This window comes from Lynx rufus, unplaced genomic scaffold (genome assembly GCF_022079265.1).
Source record: "Lynx rufus isolate CCGP_SWC_20201006 ecotype Redwood Valley unplaced genomic scaffold, mLynRuf1.p SCAF_15, whole genome shotgun sequence".
Lineage (NCBI taxonomy): Eukaryota > Metazoa > Chordata > Mammalia > Carnivora > Felidae > Lynx > Lynx rufus.
This window is the reverse complement of record NW_025814829.1, coordinates 9,615,463-9,640,984: the sequence shown is the minus strand read 5'-3', so window position 1 is coordinate 9,640,984 and position 25,522 is coordinate 9,615,463. Positions and strand designations below refer to the sequence as shown.

The following is a 25,522-nucleotide window of genomic DNA, read 5'->3' as shown; positions in this document are numbered from 1 at the left end:
TTCTCCTCTCTTCCTCTCTGAAACACCTGCACCCCACCCCCCACTGGTAGTGTGCCTCATATTTCTCCTGGTCTCCCTTCCTTCTTTTGTGATAATCCTCTCCATGTGATACTTTCAATAATTTTGCCTTGGCAGTTTCTCTTCTCCCTCTGCTGCTCTCCCCATGTCTAGGGATATAGCAAACTTGTGTTACAAGTGCATCCTTACTTCCGGCTCCCTGAAGGCCATTCCCATTAAAATGTATCACAGTCAAAATGTTTAAAATTGAACTTATCCTGTACCCCCCCAAAAAACATTCCAAGGTATTCCCCAAAGCATCATCAAATACTCAGCAAGATAGAATTGAAATTTTGATGTTCTCTTTAACTCTTCTCCAATGTCCAACTGCTTCTATGAAACACCCCTTAGTTCCACCTCCTATTTCCAGTCCCACTGCCTAAGCCCTCAGCCCTCAGCCCTCAGCCCTCAGCCCTCCATTATCTTCCACCTGAACCCAACTCATGGTTTCCCCGACTAGGATCTGACCCCTTATGGATCTATATGAAGCAGGGATCCTCTCTCTGTGAGGTCTCCTGAATCCTTCAAAGCCAGGGGTCAATTCTTCTTTATTTCTTGTTAAGAATCATGGTGCTGGTAACAATTTATAAAATTCACTCAGGGCTTACTATGTGCCAGGCAGCATGCTAAGCTCTTCCATTTATCATGTGCCTGTCATGAGCCAAGCATTAGAGATACCCAAAAGACCAAGTCCCAGCCCGCTGGGGGTTTACATTCAGGGAGGAGTGGGGAGAAAACAAACAAATACAAATGCAAAGGCATTTCCCAGTACAGGAGTGCAGTGGAGAACACGTCCACAAAACTAAGGCAGAAAACAGGCACCAGGAAGAGACGAGCGGAAGGAAGTGTAGTTTTCAGCAAAGCCATCCAGAAAAGCCTCCCTGATGCTGGACTGTGCAGCAGAGATCTGAAGGAGGGAGAGTGCAAGCCCCGCATCTCTCTGTGGAAGGGTGTTTCCAGCAGAGGGAACGGCAGAGATACCCCTGCTGAAAGGGGACTTCTTTGCACGGTTCAGAGAATTGCAAAGAGGCCAGCGTGGCTGCAGAGGAAGAGGGGAGATGGGCGGCAGCATCTAATGGCATGGGCACGGCACAAAGGCTTGGCGACTTTTTGCAAACTTTTGCAGCTTTTACTTTGAGTGAGATGAGAAGCCACTGGGGGCTTTGACCAAAGAGGAAACAGAATCTGACTTGCATTTTAAAAAGATGACTGGGTAGAGGAGAGCAGCGAGGCCATTACAAGCATGTAACTCTCACTAAATCCTTATGGAGCATATACTAGTCTCTTCCCCATTTTACACAGGAAGAGACTGAGGTACCACTCAGAGTCACGTGGCTGAAAGTATTAGTGTTATGACTGGCACCCATGCCCTCTGAGTCCAGCACCTGCCATTTAACCACCATGCCACATGGTTCTCTTCCGAGGCTCCAACCATTATGTATCCCTTCCCCCAAACAGGCCAGACCATAGAGTACTTCTGTGCTTTTGATAGTTCTTTGCCTCTCCATGGAATGCCTTTTCCCTTCCTCTCTGCAGGGTGAATGGAAACCATCCATCTATATCTGAAATATTTTTCGATAAGCATCTCTTAATGAGCTTAGGGAGAGTGACGCTCCTTCTCGACTTCTCTCTCCCCTATTTCCACGGTCACATCGCGCTGGCACAACTGAAGTCACTACCTCTTCTATGATGCCAAAGCACTCACTCATCTTTGCATCCTCACTAAGTGATAAATAGAAATTTTTTAATGGAAATATTTTGTATGTGTATGCCCAGAGCTTGCATGGTGTCAAGGACCTCATTGGTCTTAATCCACGTTTAGGAAATAAGAAAAAAATAAATGACTCGTGGGAAGGAAAGGTGGTCAGAGCCTAGGTAAGGGCAGAAACAGTGAGTCTGTGGCACCTGTGCTCCCCAGCTCTTACTGGCCCCACTTTCTGCCCTAAAGGCTGGAAATCAGAGCACAGGGAAGATTTCCCACTGCTGCTGCCCAGTTAGAGATGACTCAGGCAGCTAGGTAATTCCTCAAGGGGAACACAGGATAAGCCTGAGAAGCTAGACAAGTTTGAGAGCGAAAAAGCAGCAAATGCACCCATCAGCCCAAAAAGAACATGCTAAAACCTTTTCAAAGGGCCCTAACTATCATCATATTCTCCAGCTTAACACCAACCTGCTGCTCCACATTCCTGGGTTTAATTCTTTAGCATGCCCGGCGCCCAATTAATAGCAACACTGTTTCAAGGTAACTTTGGAAAGCTAAATGCCATGGTACGGTTATGCTACCAGGTGTTTATTAAATGAGGTCCATAAGAGCATAGGATACAAGCCCGGAAGCAGTTTTAAAAATTATATTATTCACAATGCTCATTTAAAGGATGAGAAAGCTGACAGCCCTTAGGAAGACAGATTCCATCATTACATTAGACACGTCATGTCGGTTAGCAATTACTCTAACCGACAATGGTGGGACTCAAACACTTGTTGTCACGATATGTGTTCAAAATGGATTTTGATATGTACACTCATTTCCTACAATATGAGCCCAACATTCCAAATAGTCTAGGAAATGAGAATAACCATTTTAATTGCAGAAGTGAAGTCTAACTTCAAATCTCTGGAGGGGTGGCTCCTCAGATATAACAAAGGTTGTAGGCAACAGGGAACATTTTTAGCCATGTCACCTACGAGATAAAGGCTAACATTTGTTTGCCGACTATTTAATGAATTTGCTGACTATTTAATGAATTTTTTTCACGCGTTATTATGTAAACCTTTAATAAGGAGAGCATGTCCCTCACCTCATTTGAAGGTACAAAATTTTCATATGGTTGATTATTGAGGATATTAATGCACAGATGATTAAATAAAATGATACACTTGAAACCACATGAGAGTCAGTGGCCCTCTTCTTTCTCACCCGTTTTCTACCACCCTCCTCCATGCCCAGTGCATTCTATCCCAACCAGTTGGGCATCCATATTATATCTGGAATATTCAAGCACATTCCTGCCTCAGGACCTTTGCAGGGACAATGTCTCCTATACATTTTCTGTCTCCTCTCCTAGAGCTTAAACTCCACAAAGCTGGGTATTTTTTGTCACTTTTGATCGATCACTGCTACATCACAGAGCCTCACAGAGCATGCGCTCTATAAAATACTTGGAAGAAATGAATTTAGAGAAGCATGTCAACATGCTCAGCACGAGCATCACACTGTGAATTGTATAGATTTTTAATGGAAGGTGCTCAAAATGCATCAGTTTCTTTTCCCATTTCAGAGCAAAGGAAGACCAATTAACTTAATTTGAGATTTAAGAAATATATACAATGTTTTTATTATGAAAATACTTCTTCAATCTGCCCTCTAAAGAGCAGTAGGCACTCAAATAAATATTCATTAAATGTATATACTCACAAGAGCAAGTTGCCTATCTCAGTCAAACAGTAATGTGTTTTCAAACTTTTCATTTCTAAATTCAATCTTAATAAGGATAAGATATTCACAAATAACTTGGCGCTTCTGAATTAACGGTAAAACATGCACGCCATGGTGCTACATGCTAACCTCAGCTTCAGCTTTCTAGGATCAAGGCCTAGAAAGTACTTGAGCAATTGAACCACAGGCAAAACAATAGCTAGAAATAAAGGCTAATTCAAGGCCAATTATATCTCAATATGAACGTTTCTTTCTTCTGGAGCTTTTACTAAGGTATGTTCCTTCGACAGAATAAGTCCTGTTGTGCTTGATTAGGATTTTTCACTACTTAAAATTCAATGGTTGAATTATTTCTGAAAAAAAAAAAAAAAGCCATCAAAGAATTTGCGTTTTCATTCCTGTTGAAAACTGGCAGTTTTTCAAGAGGTTTCTTTATAACCCAGGAAGATGACATTTACTAATGTGGTGAGGACACAGGGATTCTCTTTTGAGGCAGGCAGCACTAATAAGAAAGATATGGTTCAATGTCCTAGGTATTCTTCAGAGTTTTATTAATTAGGTGGAAAGCCTACCTTCCCACTGGAATACTGCAAGGTATTTATTAACACTTCAGCCCACAAATAGAACAAATGTACAGCAGAGGAGGTAATTATTAAATACACCGATCCCTTTATCAACTTGGCAGGGACAACCCAAAAGACGGTTTCTGATTATGATCTTTTTCATGATATTTTAATTGTGCTTCTTAACCTGCTAAATTAAAAACTACAGGGCAATCTCACTTAGATCACAGACAAAGGAGATCATATCAATTTGCAACAAAATGTATGAATGCTCCTATCTGCTTTAATTACACCAAGAACTTAACAGGCAAATTCAATAGGATCACAGAAGGATTGAGAGCTAAGTGTTATCTCTTAGCCAGTGGCATTATCATCTCCCATATGTTGTTACACGTTATGGAGTGTGAACCTCTGTTTAATAATAAGTTTGGGAAATAATGATATTAAGTAAAGGAGGCTCGTTCTGAGTCTGTTGGTTATTTTTATGAACAGCCACCCCATATACCCTGGCCCCAAGAGTAAGTTCAGGGACTATACGATAAACCGTGAGGTTTCCTGTCTCTTAAACCAAATCAGGATATGGATTCCAAATATGTTTTCTTAACCTCTACTTTATTCTATGTCTATAATCAATTTTATTTTATTTATTTTTAAATGTTTATTTCTTTATTTTGAGATAGAGAGCGAGCAAGGAAGCAGGGAAGGGGCAAAGAGAAAGGGAGAGAGAGAGAACCCCAAGCAGGCTCCGTGCTGTCAGCTCAGAGCCCGTCACGGGGCTCAATCTCATGAACTGCGAGATCATGACCTGAGCCGAAATCAAAAGTTGGACGCTTAACCCACTGAGCCACCCTGGCACCCTTGTAATCAATTTTAGGCCCAAATCCTGCCAGATAACCTGTAGTTTTTCCCAAGTACTGCATTTACCTTCATCCTCAGTATATCCTTAAAACCCCTCATACCAAACCTTCCTGTGATCCCCGAGCATGACTGCAGAGCAGCTTCCTGGGATTGTCAACAACTAAGGTTTGGGTTGTGGTTTCCATCCGCAGCTTTGGAAGCCTAACCCGGGCCAATTTCCTGGTAAAAAATTGACCTGAAATATGCCCTTTGGTGGGTCTTCAAGAATCGGACACACTGTACTATATCCTGTGATTGTACTATGTGTGTTTTGTTGGGGGGTGGGGGCAGGGAGTTTTCTGATGCTACTACTAATCCTGGTCGATCAATTCTTATTCTTCCTATGCTTCTTGCCAAGGAAATCCCTTTGAAGGCTTATATCCTGCTGTTCTCTACGTTCTCCTCTTTCTTGAACTATTTTCTATCTCCATCACAGAAGTGAGACCTTTTTAATCACTTCAGGAAGATTCAAGCCTTTTGCTCTCCTAGGCATAAAATGATGCACTTCTTTTTGACTTCTTATGAAGTAATTGTTAAAAATTAGCTAGAGCTCTCACATACACATATAAGTGAGACTGCAACACGTAGGTACATAACACAGCCACATGCAGTTCTGTGTCAGTAACAACATGAGGGGAGAGTGAAGACACGGAATGCCATTTGGAAGCTCACACTTCCATAATATTCCAGCTACTGTCTTCCCATCCTGAGTCAGGACACACTGCAACATTTACTGCGCATGTGTCTTAAATTATCCTTGAAATCTCTGTTTTTTTTTTTTCAAACTTTCACATTTTGATACCGTTTTCCCAAATAGATTTAATGACTAGGATGGCATTTTAAAAACAGTGCATTCCATACAAAAAAAAAAAAAAGCTTCAATAATGTAGGATTGATTTATCTCTATCTACTTACTTATCTATTCATTTACTAATATAGCCCCAGGTCCACACTTTTGTATGGCTCCTATATATAGTCTTGCACATGGCATGCACAAAGCAAACCCATTTTAATTTGTACCAGTGTGAATTTAGTGTTTATTTCTACCGAAATTATTCTCAGCCAATGGTACTACCCACTCTACTCACTACCCCTCACCAAACAGTGGCTAGGACTATGGTATTTTTATTTTATTTTTTATTTTATTTTATTTTATTTTATTTTATTTTATTTTATTTTATTTTATTTTTTTACTGTTTATTTACTTTTAGAGAGAAAGAGTGTGAGCTGGGGAGGGGGAAGACAGAGAGGGAGACATAGAATCCAAAGCAGGCTCCAGGCTCTGAGCTGTCAGCACAGAGCCTGATGCGGGGCTTGAACCCACAAACCATGAGATCATGACCTGAACTGAAGTCAGATGCTCAATGGACTGAGCCATCCAGGTGCCCCAGAACTATGGTATTTTTTAACTGAGACTTTTAGTGGGAGAAACAAAGGATGCTAAAAGTTCTGCAAAAATAAATAATTTCCTGCTCAAAATGACGATAGCACGTCACCGAAAAATGACATGAGTTAAGTGCACTGAACAAAACCGTAAATGGACTGCTCAGGTGCCATGTGCAACAATGCACACCAGACGGTCTTCACATCACTGGTGAGAAACTGTGTGCTCTGAAATTCTCCACAGCACTGTGACAGCCACCCGTCCCAAATCCATGAATGCACACAATTTTTCAGGTGGAAGTACCGTTTCCAAATCTGCTTCTAGAATATCATTCTACATTTTTTATCTGGAGGGTTTGAATTCCCTATCACCTTTAAGAAAATGTTTAGGGATTAAAATATATTTCTTTCTTCAGCACCAACACCCAGGACATTTCTTCTGGAACTCTACCAATCCCTGGAAGCTCTAAAAGGGTAAACAATGAATTTCCTTGAAGCCCCAGGAGGCAAGACCATCTCGGCATCCAGGTTTCTATCACAAGAGCATTCCAGCAAGCTTCTAATTTCGTTTTATTATCTCAATATTAATGTCTAGTGGTTGCCTCTTGGAGACGTACTATGAAAATTTGGGGTTGGAAACACACTGCATTTCAACATATATCATTATCCTTATTTCATTTATCTCCATCGGCTCACTATCAAAACTATGATGACATTTGCAGCACAGTCTCTCAGTTCATTGAACAAAAATATAGTGCTTACCATCAGTTGAACAGTATTTTTACACCATTCCAAAATCTGCAGCATTTCCATCTATACTTAACATCATAGTGACACGTAAAATCACTTACACATCTAAGAGTTAGAGCCATTTAAAAAAAAATAGAGATTACAGAAGCTTACCACTTTTGTGTTTATGTTCAGTACAGTGAACACGAAAAAAACTTAGAAAATTGTTTCAAATATCAAAATAACAGAAACTTTTGATAATTTGAATTTACATATCTTATAAAATGTGAACAGTAATTACCTAAGTGATACTATTCAGGAGATAGATGTGCATACAGAGTTAACTACGACTTTGGAGAAAAATCACTTCATGTTTGGGGCTTGGTATCGTTATTTGAAAATAAGAAGGTGAATCTATCTAGCAACCTCATAGGGACGTTGTAGGTATCAAATGCAAGTAAGGATTGAATTTATTTGGAATCATTTTGTAATCTAAGCATCACTATGCAAATGACAATCATTGTCATTATTATTGTTTCATTAATAGTAATAGTGATTCAGACTTGTAAAGGAAGGAGGCATCTCGCGTAAGTGAATTTCATTAAATAAAACTCCGAAACATTTCTCAAGATTTTAGTCATCTTGGATCAAGTCCTTCAAAATGATTACCTATTTCTCCGTCTTCTCAAACTAAGTCTACTGAATACATATTTAATTTTTCTGATGACTCAGAATCACCATGATAAGAATTGTCAGATCATCCAAACTGCACCGAGCTGCCCTGACTGGTGACTGAGGGAGAGCGGCTGCCCAAACCCACATTACACAGGCTCCAGTGCTAGGCTTCTCAGGACCTGCTCTGCATTTTATATTTTTGCATGCAGACTTGTACTTTCTATTGCTGTCCATGGGATTCCCTTTGACATCAATCTCTCCACAGATTTGCTGTGTACTAGAAGAGCAAGTGAGTTGGAATGGTTCAAAGAAAGAGTTTAAATAGCCCATAAGTGAGGGGCTGAGGGACTTCACAATTACAATACATTTGACGGTTACCTGGAATTTTTTTTTTGTTTTTTGTTTTTCCAATTATGCTATAGGGAGTTGGGCTGCTCGAAATTTGACCTATTATTCCTAAAATGGAGAGAAACTAAGTTGAAAGTGACATAAGACTTACTGAAACAGAAGTTTCTGTGTAAAAATATGGTTACTATGGTTTATTGGTTTTTCTCTTTTTTCTTTTTTCTTTTTTTAATTTTTTTTAACGTTTATTTATTTTTGAGACAGAGAAAGACAGAGCATGAATGCGGGAGGGGCAGAGAGAGAGGGAGACACAGAATCGGAAACAGGCTCCAGGCTCTGAGCGGTCAGCACAGAGCCCAACGCGGGGCTCGAACTCACATACCGCGAGATCGTGACCTGAGCTGAAGTCGGACGCTTAACCGACTGAGCCACCCAGGCGCCCCAGTTTTTCTCTTTTTAAAAAAAAAAATTAATTTTTTAAATTTATTTTTGAGAGAGAGAGAGAGAGAGAGAGAGAGAGAGAATGAGCAGGGGAGGGGCAGAGAGAGAGGGAGACAAAGAATCAGAAGCAGGCTCCAGGCTCTGAGCTGTCAGCACAGAGCCTGAAGCGGGGCTCAAACTCCCGAGCCAGGAGATCATGACCTGAGTCGAAGTCGGACGCTTAACAGACTGAGCCACCAGGCACCACTGGTTTTCCTCTTAAATGATTAGAAAAGGAGTCTAAGAATTAGAAAATGCCAGTAAGCATTGGATTATATAATACATGTGTACGAATAATTACCAAAGTATTTATGTAATATCTTTTTATATATAATATCTTTATATAAACTTCATACAGCTCATTGACAAGCTTATGACATACCTATCCCAGTTCACCAATTCTAAGCATGTTTGGATTAATATTAACATCTTTAGAATTATTCCAACGTTATTTGTATAAGCTCACATAAAAGATCTCTGTCAAAAATTCAAATGTCTTTAAATATACATAGCATCTACCTGAGTGCTTAGAACATTTATCACTTAATGTTTATAAATTTTTATAAACATTATTTACATCCAAATAACTAAGAAAATGTTTCTGTTTGATGAATAAATACATATTTATATATCTGTTAAAATGCATATTGCTTACTGGATGTGCTACAACGGCTCCTCTCCATTATATGTGAATATGTAATTAGTCACATAATAAATATCTCCAATGAAATTTCCCAGAAAGCTCTTAATTCATATGTGCCATAGTCACTTTTCAGAGTTCACTAACCTTTCTGTTTTATTTTTAAACACCAAAGATAAAACTTGCAGCTTGGCCACAAAGTGCTGGAGCAAATGCACCTTAGCTGCCCAATAAATATTTATCGATCTTGTGGATGAAGGTGGCTTCTTATGAAGTGAGGCCTTCTCTTTAGTAATAAAGCTACCGTATTTCTTTATGTAGTCACAAGATTTGCAAAACTGAACACTAAACTCACAAGCCTTATGAGTACAATAGTTTTTGACAGGTTTCTCAGCACTGTAGGCTGAATAAGTCCTTGCTGGGGAGTGAGGGATAAGGGACTGTGCTATTAATTCTAGAATTATGTAGCAGCATCCCAGGACTTGGCCCACTAGACTCTCCTTCTTCCCTTCTACCTTCCTGACTGTGACAATCAAAATGTCTCCAGCCAATGCCAAATGTTCCCTGTGAGACAAAATTAGCCCCTGCGTGGTAAACAATGCACCTGGGTGGTAGGGGCAATGCAAAACATCTTTTCCTTCCTAAAGGAATGACTAGACGTTGAGAACGATGGTATCGAAAATAGCCTGAAGAAAGAGTCCTCTATTTGTTAAACTTGTCCCCGAGCAAAATCTCCACCTCTTAAGGCAATACCCGGCCAATTTCTTGGGTGTGTGACCCGGATAGGGAGCCAGACTTGGTTTCATGCTCTTTTGTTGCCACCTTGAAATTCTTAATAATTTTTAACAATGGGTTTGGCATTTTTGGTTTGTACTGGACTCCACCAATCACGTAGCCAGTCTTGCAGTAACTGTCATATCAGCAATATTGGGATGCAACAATGAAATGTGTTTCGCCCAGCAAAAGATGTTAAGATCCCCTTGTGCTAAACAAAAAATCAGGTTGGAACTTCAAAAATAATGAACTAGTTTATACCAGGAATTTGGCTTTGCACTGGAGATAAAAATCGGGGTTTGGAATGCAATACATCTGAATTCAAATCTCATCTCCTCTACCATACTGGCTTTGGGAGCTCAGGCAAGTTGCTTGACTTCCCTAAGCTTTAATTTTCTGTTATAAAGTGACATCAGAGGCAATCCTCAATTATGGGGTTGCTCTGAAGAATAACTGAGATGATGCATGTAAAACAATTAGCACCGGGCTTGGTCCCTAGTAAGGGCTCAACGAATGTAGCCCCGTGACAATGACGATGTTGCCAAAATCCATCCCGGATTGGAATGAGAGAATAAAATTCAACCTCCCAAGTTGCATCATACAAGTTTTCGAAGGAGGATTTATGGAGTTCAAAGAGTCGATCCCTTAACATTGAATCACACTTGCCCGATCTTTTCCAATCACTATTGACACAAAAGTGCCAAATCTAAATTTTAAAACTGCTATCGAGGGCTTTAAACCTGGCCCTGAATTTACATAGCCAGGTCCAAGTGTCCAGAGGAACACATCTGAATGGCGCTGCACGTGCTTGACTGCTGACATCACCCTGAGTCGATGGTGCAAGCGTGTGTGTTAATACATTTCATACATTAAAGATGTAAATTTTATTCTTCAAGCTGAAAGCCAGGTGATTAATTCTCATAGCATAGTGATCAATTGGTGCAGATGCTCCACCTGTATTAATGTTTGTTTTTGTACGCATTAGGAGCAGGAGCACCAATAACACAGGTGTCTGACACGGGGCTGCGCAACATTCCCTTTAGCCGGCAAACATTGAGATCGGCAGTTAGGTTGCACGTAGCACTGCCAATTTTTTCAATTAGACCCATTATTGATTTGATGAAAAAGCAAATTAAACATACCATGGTGGTATGTAAATCGGTTAGAGAGAGCATAAGGTTCTGGTACAAAGCTTCAAAGGCATGCGCTGTATGGCTTTCATCAGCTGTAACTCATAGGGGTGCCTGGCAATTGCTGCCATGTATGGGGTTCCTTGAGCTACATGGGCTGGCTGGCAAAACAATCACCTGGAAAGACCAGGGCTGTATTGAAAAAATTGACAACAGTTTCGGAGAAAGGAAAAGAATGCTGGAAATTTACTAACTTTGAGAGGATATGGCGACGGGAAGAGGTGCAGAAGCAGCATAGAATTGTTTTCACAGAGTGAAAGTGCATTTTGCCTGCCCACGTGGATGGCACATAGAGGGCGTCCAACAGGCATACACATGAGACATTTAAGAAGTTGATTATGCTGGGGGCGCCTGGGTGGCTCAGTCTGTTGGGCGTCCGACTTCGGCTCAGGTCATGATCTCACAGTTCATGGGTTCGAGCCCTGCGTCGGGCTCTGTGCTGGCAGCTCGGGGCCTGGAGCCTGCTTCGGATTCCGTGTCTCCCTCTCTCTCTGCCCCTCCCCTGTTCACACTCTGCCTCTGTCTCAAGAATAAATAAACACTAAAAAAAAAAAAATGTAAGAAGTTGATTATGCTGATTCAAAAGCTGTTTTGACCACCACCTCCAGTTACTGAATGTTTTCCCAGTCTAAGTTTGAAACCTCCTGGCCTGTTTTTAACCAGCATGTAAATCAACTTCTCTATTACGGTTTCTTAAAATTTGAAAGAATGTTCTTCCTTTTTCAATGAATGATGTTCCTCAGTCCTGCTAACAAACGGGACAGAGGTACTGGAAATGGGCTTCATTACACTATTGGTTTCATTAGCAGAAGGAAGCTAACACTTAACTGGAACACCTTGATACCTCTCTATAAATTTATCTTCACTGGATTTCTACACAAAAAGCCTTCCAGAAGCCTTCTCTGATTCCTTAGAGTTCCTACCATGGGGTACCCCTAGTATGTTGTGTTACCACATCAATACACTAGAACATCGTGTAATAATCGTTTCTTTGTTTTTAATCCCCTAGCCGACTATGACCATATCTACACTGTGTACTTTGTACACCTCCTCCTACAGAGTGATTAGGGTAAAGGTACCCAGCACATTTAAAAATAAATAAGCAATGCAGTCAGAAATGTTAATTTTATCAACTTTAAACAACAGATTTTATTCAATAGTATTCCGAAGAGTTTGCTTTTGTCACTGCGAATAAGGGAATCTAGTACGGCAAAGGGTTGGCTTTGCCAAATCTTAAGCTCTAAGCTTTAACTATAAAGAATATGATAAATCTGTCAAGACAAACTGGAATCAGCCAGTGATGATTGGGAGTGCCACCAAAATAAAGTAGCAGGTGCACCAAGGTCATAGAAATGTGTTCTTCACATCCTATTTAGCAACTTCCACTGGAGAAGGGAAGCAACTTTTGGAGAGCAGAGAGTGAAAGAATAAAAGTGATGTCGGTAACCGGGTGAGGCTAAGGTGAAAAACAAAAATCAAAGAGAGAAATGTTGCAAATTTTAAATATCATCTGATCAATGATTTAAAAGAGCTTCTTATATTAGAACTCAGAAAAAAAAGAAGTAGACAAGAGAAATTATTGGAAAAGGGTGGAAAAGTATGACTATTGATGGTATTGAGATAAATAGAGCCAAGAGAGATTGGGGATGATCCTCCATTTGTGAGAAGTCAATTCCTGTGAATGAATGAATGAATGAATGAATGGGTAGATGGATGGATGAATGAATAGGCAATTGTCACAGTTCATCAGAAGATATTGAGTCGCCAAGCATAATTTGGGAAAAGGCATTCAGATCAGATATGCCATCCAAACAATTGATTTCTTACCCTTTGAATTATAACATTTTCGTATGTCAACATTTCAGTATGGCACCAAAAATTTACACTCACTCTCTTCCTTGGCCATATCAGGGCACTGCATACACGCACAACTTTACAGAGAAGGGCTTAGGTGAAAAGAATACGTCGCCCAAACAGAGAAGCTCAAAAAATGTGAAACTCGGAAAAATGAAAAGTTTTTGTCCACTTCTTGCCCCAAGGGAAACTTTTCTGTCAAAATAGATGAAGACAGTATAGATCATCTGAAGAGTTCTGGCTGTTTTTGTTTTTCTTTCTTTTTACATTTGTGAGTTCATTTTCTTTTTAATGGAAAATATAGAAGATTGAAGCTGGCACTGACAGCAGTTTCTGATGGGAGAGAGCATATGTTTCCTGTCATGTTGGCATCTGACTGCAACAGCCGCGCGGAAGTCAGTTCAAGTCCTTACATCAAAGTTTGCTTGCCATTGTAGGGACGTTGTTAGAAGTTGAAAAAAAGCAATGTCCATTTGAAGCTCGTCTGTGAACTTTGCATGAACTGCTAGGAATAATGTAGTGTGATGACAAGCCAGTTATACCTTCCACTAAATTTGCTGTCTGGAATGAACTGAAATAGTGTTTGGTTTGTGTAATTACGTCCATCTATCTTTATATTCCAGCGGCATATCGCAAATTGAAAATACTAAAAATTGACTGTTGGTTCTGATATTTAATGATTGCCAAAGACAAGACGATGATTTATTGGTTACTTACCGATGTGACACATTTGCATCTTATTAGACGGAGATTACTATTCCTTAAAATGCGGACGAGGCCTGATCATGTCTGATGGATTGATTTGATTTGCAAATGTAATCAAACTAATAAGAGGGAAAAAATGAGCAATAATGCCTTGTTTTTCAACTGGCAATCACTCCCCTGCCAACAAGGCTGATATCCCTGACTAAGCAGCCTTTACACAGTCTTCCTGTCGCCTCAAATAAACAAAGGGATGCTAAGAGCTTGATAAGAGGATAACACGCCAAGTATGGATGCAACATGGAGCCCACACCTCTGAACTGTGCTGCTGCAGACGAGAACAAAAGTTAACCGCGGGAGATGCGACACGAGCTTCCTAATCTCGAGAAAAGCTACGGCTGAAATCAGCTCTATATTCCCATATTGTGGCCAGAGAGATGAAGAACCTTTCCTTACAGTAAAAACACTGCCAACCTTCTTAATGCAGTAAGCAGGGCTCTCTTCATAAAGAGACTCCATTTCTGAGGTAGTTTAATCATTTCAAATCCCAATGGGTTCAGAACAACCACATATATATAGTTTGAAAACAGCATAAAAATCCTTTCGGGCAGCTGCTGGCACTCGGTTTAGTTCACAGAATACCACTGATATACAGAACCCGGGGATAAAGCTCTATGGAAGGGTCAACACTGAAATACTGGGCCAGGAGGCACGGCTGACATCTGGCTTAGATCACTCTCAGAACATTTCTTCAAGACTCTTGAGGATGTTTGACAGAAAAATGAAAACCGTGATCCTGAGTGAGTTGCAAAGCAACACTCTTGAGATAAAAATTCAAAATATATTTTGATAAGAGATCAACTATGCCTGTTAGCCATATAATAATGACAAAGAAAGTCTCCCAAGAGCATCAATTATAGTATCAGGCCTATCATGTACTAACTAGGCCTTCAATATATATTTTTGTTCAGTGCAGGAATGGATAGGTATTAGCTTTCACACATGGTATTTTTGGTGGGGAGCTGAATATTACAAAGAGTTTAGGTACATGTTGAACTGAATTTACAGAGCTTATTACTGTATTCAGATTATCTCAAATATTATCATAGTTGATGTTTTAAAGATAACATATCACCCATTCTCAGCCCATATAAAATTGATTCAACCATACAATTCTAGTATGGTCAGGTTCAAATTAAATAATAAATAATTCTATTCCAAATATATAACATTGCCTTGGAAGCTTGAGTTAAAGTTTCATGGCCATTACAGAGATGTTAAAACCTAAAACCCTCACAGAATGTAACAGGTCAGGTAACTAACCAGGTTAATTAACATTTGTGGATTATTCACAAGCTGATTTTAACCAAACGTTATATACTGATCTGCCAGAGACATTGTTTTCAAAGATAGCATCAGCGTTTACATACCAAGTATATTCAGAGAGGCTCAATAAATAAGGCACACCTCATGTATTCATGTTACTTTGTTTTATGCCATTTAGACCCTTCGTTCTGAATCGAGAGCCTCCTCTTAGCAACCTGTGGACACTCTGGCCTGTTGGCCATGTTTTCCCACCTGAAGCTTCCATCGGGTATATTTCTCTGCCCTTTCCCCCTGTATGACACAGAAGTGTTCTGAGCCATACCTAGAGATTAATAATCCTTCAGAAAGGGGCTTTATCTCATATATCCAGCCAGATGCGCTACCCAGGCTATACCAAAGAATAACCAAAAATAAAGGCAGGTTTATTGCTTGTAATTTGCAGTATACCCTTTTAAAAAACATACCACAATAACTCTTGTATAACGTTTTCACTTCTAGTCTATCTTCAAGAAATACATGTCCTAAAAGTACATGCATGTTTTCATATAATGTAACATAATATGGTATAATGTAGAATGGATATAAAGTTAAGATGATAAGTTGCTAATGTTTAATACTATGCATAGGATGCATACTTTTTTCTGAAAAACTGGTAGTGACAATGACAAATGTCAACAATGCCCAAATGGGAACGAAGACTGAGTTTTAATTTCAACTCTGTCTCTGACTCGCTTGTTACTCTGGGTAACTCATTCAGTTTTCCTCGTCCTAAGTGTCTTTATCCATAAGTGAATTTGCAAGTAAAGCCGTTTAATATTTATTGAACACTTTCAATGAAAAGCCAAAGATTGGATTGAGCACTTTATACACATTAACCCACAGAATTGTCCAAACAACCCATAAAGTAAACATCATTATACCATCTTACGTATAAACGCACTGAGTTCATGGTAGGTAGCGATATCAGAATCTGAATCAAGGTCTCTAACTCCAAAGATGCTACAATGCCCACTACAGTGTAGAACCTCCACTTAAAAAGCCAAGTGCTAGAAAATGATCTCCAAGGTCCATTCTGGTTCTGTCATCCCATAACTAATTTTTTGCGAACAAGGTCTCTCTTCGATATTATTTCACGTATTAAAAAAGCCCAAAACAAAACAACAGTGTCACAAAGTTTTCTTCGGGCACGTTTCTGAATAAGCAAGCACATTTTTAAAACTTTGGGAAAAACCTACCATAAAACACTTTGCTTCATAACCACAGCAACTCACAGAAATAAATCTGAAACGCTATCAACAGTTACTCCATGTTCTCCCACAAGAGGTTTAGCTGAGTTACACTCACAGGCGAAACAACCTTCGGGAGTATGTTCCTCTCTCAGGCATACACATCTGTGTTGAAGATCCCTTGCCACTGGGCTCCACCACGACACAGCCAATCACAAGAATAAGTACAGCTGGACCTTCTTTTTTTTTCTCCTAAAGTGCTGACCACATCGGGAGGGGTCCGTCTCTCTGCGATCTCCCAGCTGCTCCTTTCCCCCCTCTCCCTCCTCAGCCGGGGCCACCGTGTGCTGACTGGCTGAGGGGCCCGGCACTTCAGGTAATTAATCCTTTCCTAATGTAGGTTAAGCAGGTGTGCAGCCTCCTTCACACGGAGAGGAGGGAGCCGCTCTTCAGAGACACCCCTGGAGTGGTCGTGTTTATTAATTGGGCTCCGATGACTCTAAAACCAGATAGGCTACGCTGCTGACCCGGACGTCCAGTTACCCACTTGCTTAATCTGAATCGAGTTGAAGAAATTGGTCCTTTCCCCTTTTTGATTTTATATTAGCAATTGGCAGTTATGGCTCAATGCCCGTTTTGGCAATGAAAGTAGAATTTTCTTACTGGAAGCAAAATTATGTGATTAATGGAGACCGGTAAAAGTTTGGGATTCCCTAAGTTGAATGGACTGCTCAGAATCACCGAGGGGTGGTATTTATCCATTATATTTTCCTCTTTAAATCACAATGTATGAGCACTTTTTTTTTTTTAATTTTTTTTTTCAACGTTTTTTATTTATTTTTTTGGGGACAGAGAGAAACAGAGCATGAACGGGGGAGGGGCAGAGAGAGAGGGAGACACAGCATCGGAAACAGGCTCCAGGCTCCAAGCCATCAGCCCAGAGCCTGACGCGGGGCTCGAACTCACAGACCGCGAGATCGTGACCTGGCTGAAGTCGGACGCTTAACCGACTGCGCCACCCAGGCGCCCCGTATGAGCACTTTTTAACTCACAGAACAGCAATATTGAAGTGCACAGTAAGAGATCCAAGTATAAATCGTAAGCTGAACGTTCCTTTCATGCGGAGTTTGTGTATTTTGTACTTGATTCCTGACTTTTGCTAGAGGGAAAAAAGAAACTTGGCAAAAATAGTAAAGAAAAAAAAAAAAAAGGTTGTGATGGCCTTAGAGAAAAAAGATCAGTTTCTTCTCTGGGAAAAAAAGAAAAATTTTCTTTAAGAATTTTTTTAAGTTTATTTTGAGAGAGTGAGTACAAGTGGGGGAGGGCCAGAGAGAGAACCCCAAAAAGAAACATTTTCTTAAGAAAAATATCAAGGCTGGGGCTCCGGCGTTGCTCAGTCAGTTGAGCGTCTGTCTTACTCTTGATTTTGGCTCAGATTATGATCTCATGGTGAAGACTGAGCCCTGGGTCAAGTCCCACAGAGCCACATACTCAGCACAGAGACTGCTTAAAATTCTCTCCCTCCCCTTCCCTCTGCCCCTCCCCCCCCCACACTCATATGCACGTGAGTGGCTGTCTCACTCTCTCAAAATAAATAAACAAATTTTAAAAAGAAAAATATCAAGGTTTTTATAAACAAATGGAGGTGTTATGTCTGTTTATCATATAGCATAAACTTCTTAGAAGTTTTTGTCAATTAAAGTGATTCTGGCAAGTTAAATAGGTTCTTTTCATTGGATTCTTCTACTTAATAGTCATTTATGACTTGAAAGTGGCCTGAATTGGGGAGGAAGTGGCTTGATTTTAGGGAAATCATATGCATATAGACAGAGGAGGGAAAGTGTGATGATAACTGATGTGTAAAATGCCAAAATGGGTCACTGTGGATTTATTTAAAATAAATCAGATTTATTTAGGAAAGAGAATAATAAATGTATAGAGTTAAAGGGAGAGTGCATTGACTATGGGGACCCTGGCTTTGGTTAATAAGGAAAAATCATACTGAACAGGAAAGAGGGAAAGGAACCAAATTCCAACTGTAAAATTCACCTTCCCCTTCTCCTTTCTCTACTCTGATAATCCCTCAACAGAAGCGATGCAACAGTCTATTAGGTCTTGATATCAAAAAATATTCCCTGATACTTTCACATCTTTAATTCCTCCCCAAGTGCCCCTAGTGAGTTCAGCTTTCCTTCCTTTGCTTCATCCACAGACCAGTACTATTTCTTTTTACACATCAAAACCACACTTTGTATCTTGAACCTGATGGTTACTTACTCACTGAAACTTGGTCTAACAAGGAAGTAGGCTGGCTTAGTTACACAAAAGAACACAGCCAAGGCTGACATTCTTGGAGAAAAGGCATACAGAAGAGCAAAGCTGCATGGCTTTTCTACACTGAGATTGTGATCCAAAATTATTTCAAATTCTCCTTACGGTGATGAAGTATTTCCATTCGTTATCTCACACACACACACACACACACACACACACACACACACACACACACACACAGCTGTAAAGCACTAACACCTACAAGTAATTCTATTTTGTATAGGATAATTTTTGAATATTTCTTTTTCCAAAGTAATTAGGTTACTTCCTAGCCTGCATAAACTAATTTTGATATATACAATCCTGGATTACTAAGCTATTTTTATCTACAAAATATAATGTCTTGTACTAGAAATTCTGAATTCAGCTGAGTAATACTTATACCCTCTTGCAAAAAGAAAACTCAGCAGTTAAATTTTTTGAAGACATCACTTCTCTCTGTGTTTAAAAAGTGCTTTTAAATTACTCTGTATTCTATAGAAAACTGTTTCTCTGATGCTTGAAGTCTCCAGCTGCCACACAATTTATATCTCTTTCTTCTGCTCTTTGTTTTTCAGCCATTTTCCCTGAATGTCAAAGTCAATTTAGTGCATTTCACTTTGCTGAATAAATCAGAGGCGAAATCCTTGCTAAAAGTGAAAATTTGATTTGCTAAAAGGAGCTTAGGGCAACTATTAATCAATATATCCAGAGTGTCAAAGCCAAGGCCAGGATAGACATGCATTCATTTGGAGATTGGCTGAGGCAGATAAAGGGGGGCGCAGGGGAAAAAGTGCAACCAGCCCCAGAAGGGAGGTGGGGTTAGGGTTGGAGGGAGGGTCAAAAAGGAACAGAGAGAAACAGAACATGCCAGTGTCATGTTCTGCTCTTCTCCCTCAAATTCTTCATTTAGAGATAGAAAAAGATATTTTGATTCAGCATTTAAGCATATAGGAATTATACTAATTATAGCTGCTTTCATATAACAATTTCCTCCCAAGATACAAAAGTCTTTCTCTCTTTAACTCATCAAGTAGCCTTGAGAAGAAGAGACAAGTCAGAAGTAACAGCTCCATTGACAAACTGAATTCCAGAACAAAAAGAGTTGGGCCAGGTTTATAGGAGGTCAATAGTTTGATAAACCTCGGGTATTTCAGGTTTCTGGAAGATCATGATAGATAGTAATCCAAATGACTGGACTCATCCTGTCACCTCATCATTCAAAGACTTTAACAATTACCAAGAACTTGCCTGAAAATGATATCATATTTTAGGACCTAGTACACATAGACATCTTTAACATTCAGAAATTTAACACTGTTGTTTTCAAAAGTATACCAAGTAATCTTTCCCTATGTAAGCTGGCTCAATTAAAATTTTTAATCGCTTCTATTGTCTTAGTATAAAATGTTATTTCCTTAGCGTGACAATCAAGATTCTTCATAATGGGGTCCTTGCTTTTGTGTCTAGCCTCATGCGGCTCCTTCCATGCTTCCATGTGGCTCTGTGTAAGAGCACCATCACAGCCCACATCGTGGAGTTCTAGTTGTCAATTCATCTTTCTAATCACCCACTACCCTGGGAGGGTCATAAAAGCAGAACTTGTGCTTTATTCATACTCATGTGTGTATCTTTTGTGCACACTGCCTGACACAGAGCTCACTAAATACTTTATGGAAGGAAGGAAGGAAGAGAGGGAGGGAGGGGGGAAGGGAGGGAGAAAGAGGGAAGAAAGGAAAGATGGAAGGAAGGAAGGAAGGAAGGAAGGAAGGAAGGAAGGAAGGAAGGAGGGAGGGAAGGAAGGAAGGAAGGAGGGAGGGAGGGAGGGAGGGAGGGAGAAAGGGATTCAAGGTTAAGCGGTGGAACTAACATTTTGATATTTGGTGTGGTTGAAAGTCTCTTGGCTCACCTCTGCTCCAGTTTACCTGTAACTCTCAATCAAATTCAATGGCCAGTGAATCCAAACAGGAGTAAGGGAGGGGGAGCATCTGATTTTAGCAACCAATCATTGAAGGAATTCTTCAACTATTCAGGTGAGTAGTTAAACAGCAATTGCCTTGTTTCATCAAAATTTGTGATCAGGCATATCTAGGGTACACTATTAGTCAAATGCCTTGATTTTCACTGAGTGAAGGTGTGTCACACATTTCCTTTTTTAATTCATCCTCCTTTCCTTTAATCTTGTATTTTAAACCACATTTTTTTTCAACGTTTTATTATTTATTTTTGGGACAGAGAGAGAGACAGAGCATGAACGGGGGAGGGCCAGAGAGAGAGGGAGACACAGAATGGGAAACAGGCTCCAGGCTCTGAGTCATCAGCCCAGAGCCCGACGCGGGGCTCGAACTCACGGACCGCGAGATCGTGACCTGGCTGAAGTCGGACGCTTAACCGACTGCGCCACCCAGGCGCCCCTAATCTTGTATTTTGTAAATGCACAGACAGAATTTAAAGATAGGGCAAATATGTTAACATTCACCTAAATTTGTTATGACATGTAGATAGGTAACCTGGAACAAATAAGATAGTACATTGGTGTGGGGGAAGGGGGGTTGATAAGGATGGGGAAGAAAGACATAATGAAGCTATTGGTAAAAAGTCATGTATGTTGAATATTCTATGAGTACAAGTCCCATTAACAGTGTGAGTCAAACTTCTGACTCTCAAGTTTGTTCATATATAAAGTGGGGATCATAAGAATAAAGCCTACCCAGAGAATAACAGAATTGTTACGAGTAACAACTTAATGTTTGTGAAAGCACTTTGTAAACATTAAATCACTGTATAGATGTCAATTGTTTTTGTATTCAAAGCTTAATCTCAGTAAAAGGAAATAATCACATATATATGTACACACACATGCATATATATTTATGTAGACAGAGATACATGATTCAGGGTAGAGATCACGTCATGTTAATCTTTTATATTTCCCATAGTACCTAACATAGTGTTAGGTACATAGCAGCAACTCAAATACTTAAATTGTACTCAATGAGTACTATGAAATTATGATTCCTCTTTGATTAGAGGTATACAACAGCATGGCTATTATAGATGGCAAACATAATTTAGGGACACCTAGTAATGGAGCATAAGTAATGCTGGAATAGAGATCACGTGAGCACAGGTAATTCAGCATGGTTACAGAACAGGCATTAGGTCACAAACAGTGGCACTGAGTGGTGGCAATAAGTCTCTATAAGCAACTGTAACCATGTTTGGGTTGTCTAGGATCTTTCCATCTCAGTTAGGAAAACTTGTGACTTCTTGATTAGTCTATTTTTTTTTCTTCTTTTTTTTTTACTTCTAGCAAGGGTAGCTGCAGAAAATGAAAGACCTTAGGTGACCTTTCAGATTATTTTTTTCATAACATAGTTTTCAACTTACTGGTTCCTATTTCCTTATCACAGTCGTGATCTCAGGAACTGATAAACATTCAGTTATTTTAGGTTTGGCCAAGAAGGATGAACTAGATTATTTAGATGCTAATGATCCTGCCCACCTAAGATGGAATGATGACAGTATCCACACAAAGATCCCTTTGGTCAAAAAGTTTCCATCCAACCTTTGCATTACAACTGAGGTTTACTGTGAGTATTTTTGGAAATGGATTTTATTAAACTGACTTTTTAGATCACTTGGTTTTCATTGCAATAAAATGACAATCTATGTGCAGTATCTCAGAAACTACAACGAACACTGAATATTTTACATTTAGATCATGCTTTGTAATTTGCAAATTAATTATACATATGTGTTTAATTTGCATGTGTATTCTTTCCCTCATTTGATTCTCACAATATAACTAATGGCTAGAGCAATTAAATAACTTACAAAAAATTACTCAACTACAGCTTAGGCTGTCTGATTTTACTTTTAGGTTCATTGCACCCGTAAAAACCACAACTATAGGTACACAGGTAAAGAAATATCAGGTACATGAAATATTACTTCCAAATGTTTGGGAATACTTAATAGTATTATTAAGCCAAGGCTTCGAGTCTTAAATTTACATTTTCTACACTTAAATAAAAGACTCGATTACTTCATAGTTCTGAAATCATCAAGTTACATATGCAAAAGAAAATTAATCCTGAGAAAAGAGGCTGTAATCACTTCAATTCATTCACAGCAAAGTAGAAATTACAACTACATGTCAATTTGGTTATGGGATGGGGTAGAGAGTGGAGCCTCAGGGTCAATGAACAGTTTTGGGCTATGCATATTTTCAATCAACTAATCAATAAAAATATTTATCAAATGTCAGTGATATAGATACAGAACAGAATATTAGGTGCTACTTATATATGATATAACTCTCAGTCAACCATGCCCTTGACCTGCACATCAAACCATAATTACACACACATATACACACGTGGAAACATACTTCATGTTACAAATGGAAGCATAATCTTATGGTAATTATTTCCACCACACTTTTTTTTTTTTTGGTGCTTTTTGCCCATATCATTATCACTTAATGGTGCTGCCAGTTTTAGGTAAGTAATGGGCATTTTAAAAACCTCCACAACTTTGAGGGTGCCTGGGTGGCTCAGTCAGTTGAGCATCTAACTCTGGATTTCAGTTTAGGTCACGATTTCAGGGTTCCTGGGATCGAGCCAAGTCCTATGTTGGGCTCCGTACTGACAGTGCGGAGCCTGCTTGAGATTCTTTCTCTCCTCTCTCCACTACTCCCTCCCTTCCTCTCTCTCTCTCAAAATTAATAAATGAATAACTTTAAAAAATATTTTAAAAATTAAAAAAATAAAAACCTCCACAACTTCGGTTGGCAGATGACACAATCTTAAAAAACTGGTCTTAATAGAAAATGCATTAGAACAACAGATAGATTTTTAAACAGTATCATTAGCAATAAATGTTCAAAATATTCTTGGGTATCTGCCCACAAAATTTACATCCTAATGTAGAAATAGCTTATACATCTTCTTTAGAGATTTGTCATTGCTAGAAAAATCTCAATACTTCTGTTGAGAAAAATATACAAATCCCAACTCAATGAGCAATTTTTGATATATTCTTCTAACAGATTGTTTTTACAAAAAATATTTCAGTGTAAATGAAAAACACTGGTTTGTAATCTTTAGATTTCTGTTTCTTACATGAATAAACTACCCATAAAGACTGTTTTCTCACATTATCTTCCTAGTGTGGTTTTCCTTTACAGCTTAGTATTTCCTGCCTTCACTGAGCATGAATAAAAATTAGAGTTTTTTGTTTGTTTGTTTGATGTCATTACAATAAATACCATTTTATAAATGTGACTAAGAGGCCCCGAACTTATGCCGAGTCCTCTCGTTCAGTAGGACAGCTGTTTAATTTGTCATGTTAAAAATAAAGAAGCCTACCTGAAAACTTACCATATATGATAAAAGAAAAAAACGTTCTAAAATATATTCATTCACTTAATTGTTCAAATACCCTTCCATTCTTTTAAAGTGAACTGTCGGATGAGACCCATAATATATTTAAGCCACTTATATAGGTCAGCTAATATGGGTTATGCTTTTTTAAGCACCATCTGACTAAGCACATTCTGCATTTTGCTAACAAAGTAACGGTACATAATAATATTTTAATCAACCACAAAGAACAATAATAGATCTGACTGCTGGGCTGATAATCGTCTTATCACACCCTGTGAAACCTAGCTCTAATATTTGACGGAGCCTCCATTACTTGGCAGCCCATTCTAAAAAAAGGCCAACAATGGGGAGAGAATGAAGTGGAGTGTGCAGTAAGTCCGTATCTACATAAAAGAGATTAGAGGCGACAGCGTTCCATTTTACAGCTCAATCATATTGTGTTAGCATGCGCTTATCCGAGCGCGGACGAAATTGAAAGAGAAATAAAAAAGAGTCAGGCAGATAGGAACCAGAAAAGCGAGGCATGAGCAATTTCCAAGGATATAAAAGGATGCTAATGGCGGGGCCCTGTCATTCTTAAAAAGGGCTATTAGGGCACCATCATCTGTTCTTGTGCCCTTATGCTCCTCCAACTAAAGTCAAGCATTTTCTAAAGCCCTTGTGATCTTTTTTCTTCTATAGATAAAGTATGGTCATGTTTTGTAAGAACACACTTTTCCATTTATATGATTTATTAAAGTAAGTCAACTAATTCGATTTACTGATAAAAAAAAACACTCCATATGTATTTTCTTCAATATTTTCTTTTGTTGAATTCTTCATTTTTTTATGTAGCAAAAGCAAGGATACAAGAGTACATTCCCAGCAGTGTAGAAAGGCTACTGATCTTATCTTAGATGCTAAACTTAATTTCTGAACTGTGTGTGTGTGTGTGTGTGTGTGTGTGTGTGTGTGTGTGCGTGTGTGATTATACAAACTGAGAGCAGCATAAAGAGAGCAGAGGCTTAAATTTTGGTATTAAAAATATTTCATTTTAATTTTAACATAACTTTAAAATGCTTAAGACAAAGACAGGTGGAATTTCTGTTCTGATTTGGCTTTAATTCAGGCTCTGACCCCAGTTATGAGGACTGGGTCATGTTATCAGGAACACGATTTTACTTCTATCATGGCACAAATGTGACCTTAATCTTTATATTCTCTTTGTCTCCCTCCCTCCCCACCAGTCCCCCATCCCAGACTCCACACTGCTGCTCTGCCCAACCTCCCTGAACTCGGGGTACACCAGCACTCTAAGATCAGGGCATCCTCTTCCTCTACCTCAAAACACTGCATGGCACACTCATTATTTAACAATTTAAAAGAATTCAGTTAATTCTTGTTCAGCTAATCCTTTTCTGAAAAGCCAACCCACTCCTTGCAATCATTTAAAACACCCTGAGGGTATCGGGAACACCAGAGCTGTGGAACACCAGAGCTGTGAATCATCACTTCACAATGACCTCCTCTGGCATTTGCTATGGAGAGAGAATAACGTCAGTC

At 39.3% G+C, this 25,522-nt stretch overlaps 1 protein-coding gene across 3 annotated transcripts in view; it reads right to left on the bottom strand.

Moving 5' to 3' along the window:
- Positions 1–25,522, bottom strand: part of ESRRG (estrogen related receptor gamma) — a 225,769-nt gene that overhangs the window by 31,176 nt on the left and 169,071 nt on the right. The window lies entirely within an intron of this gene.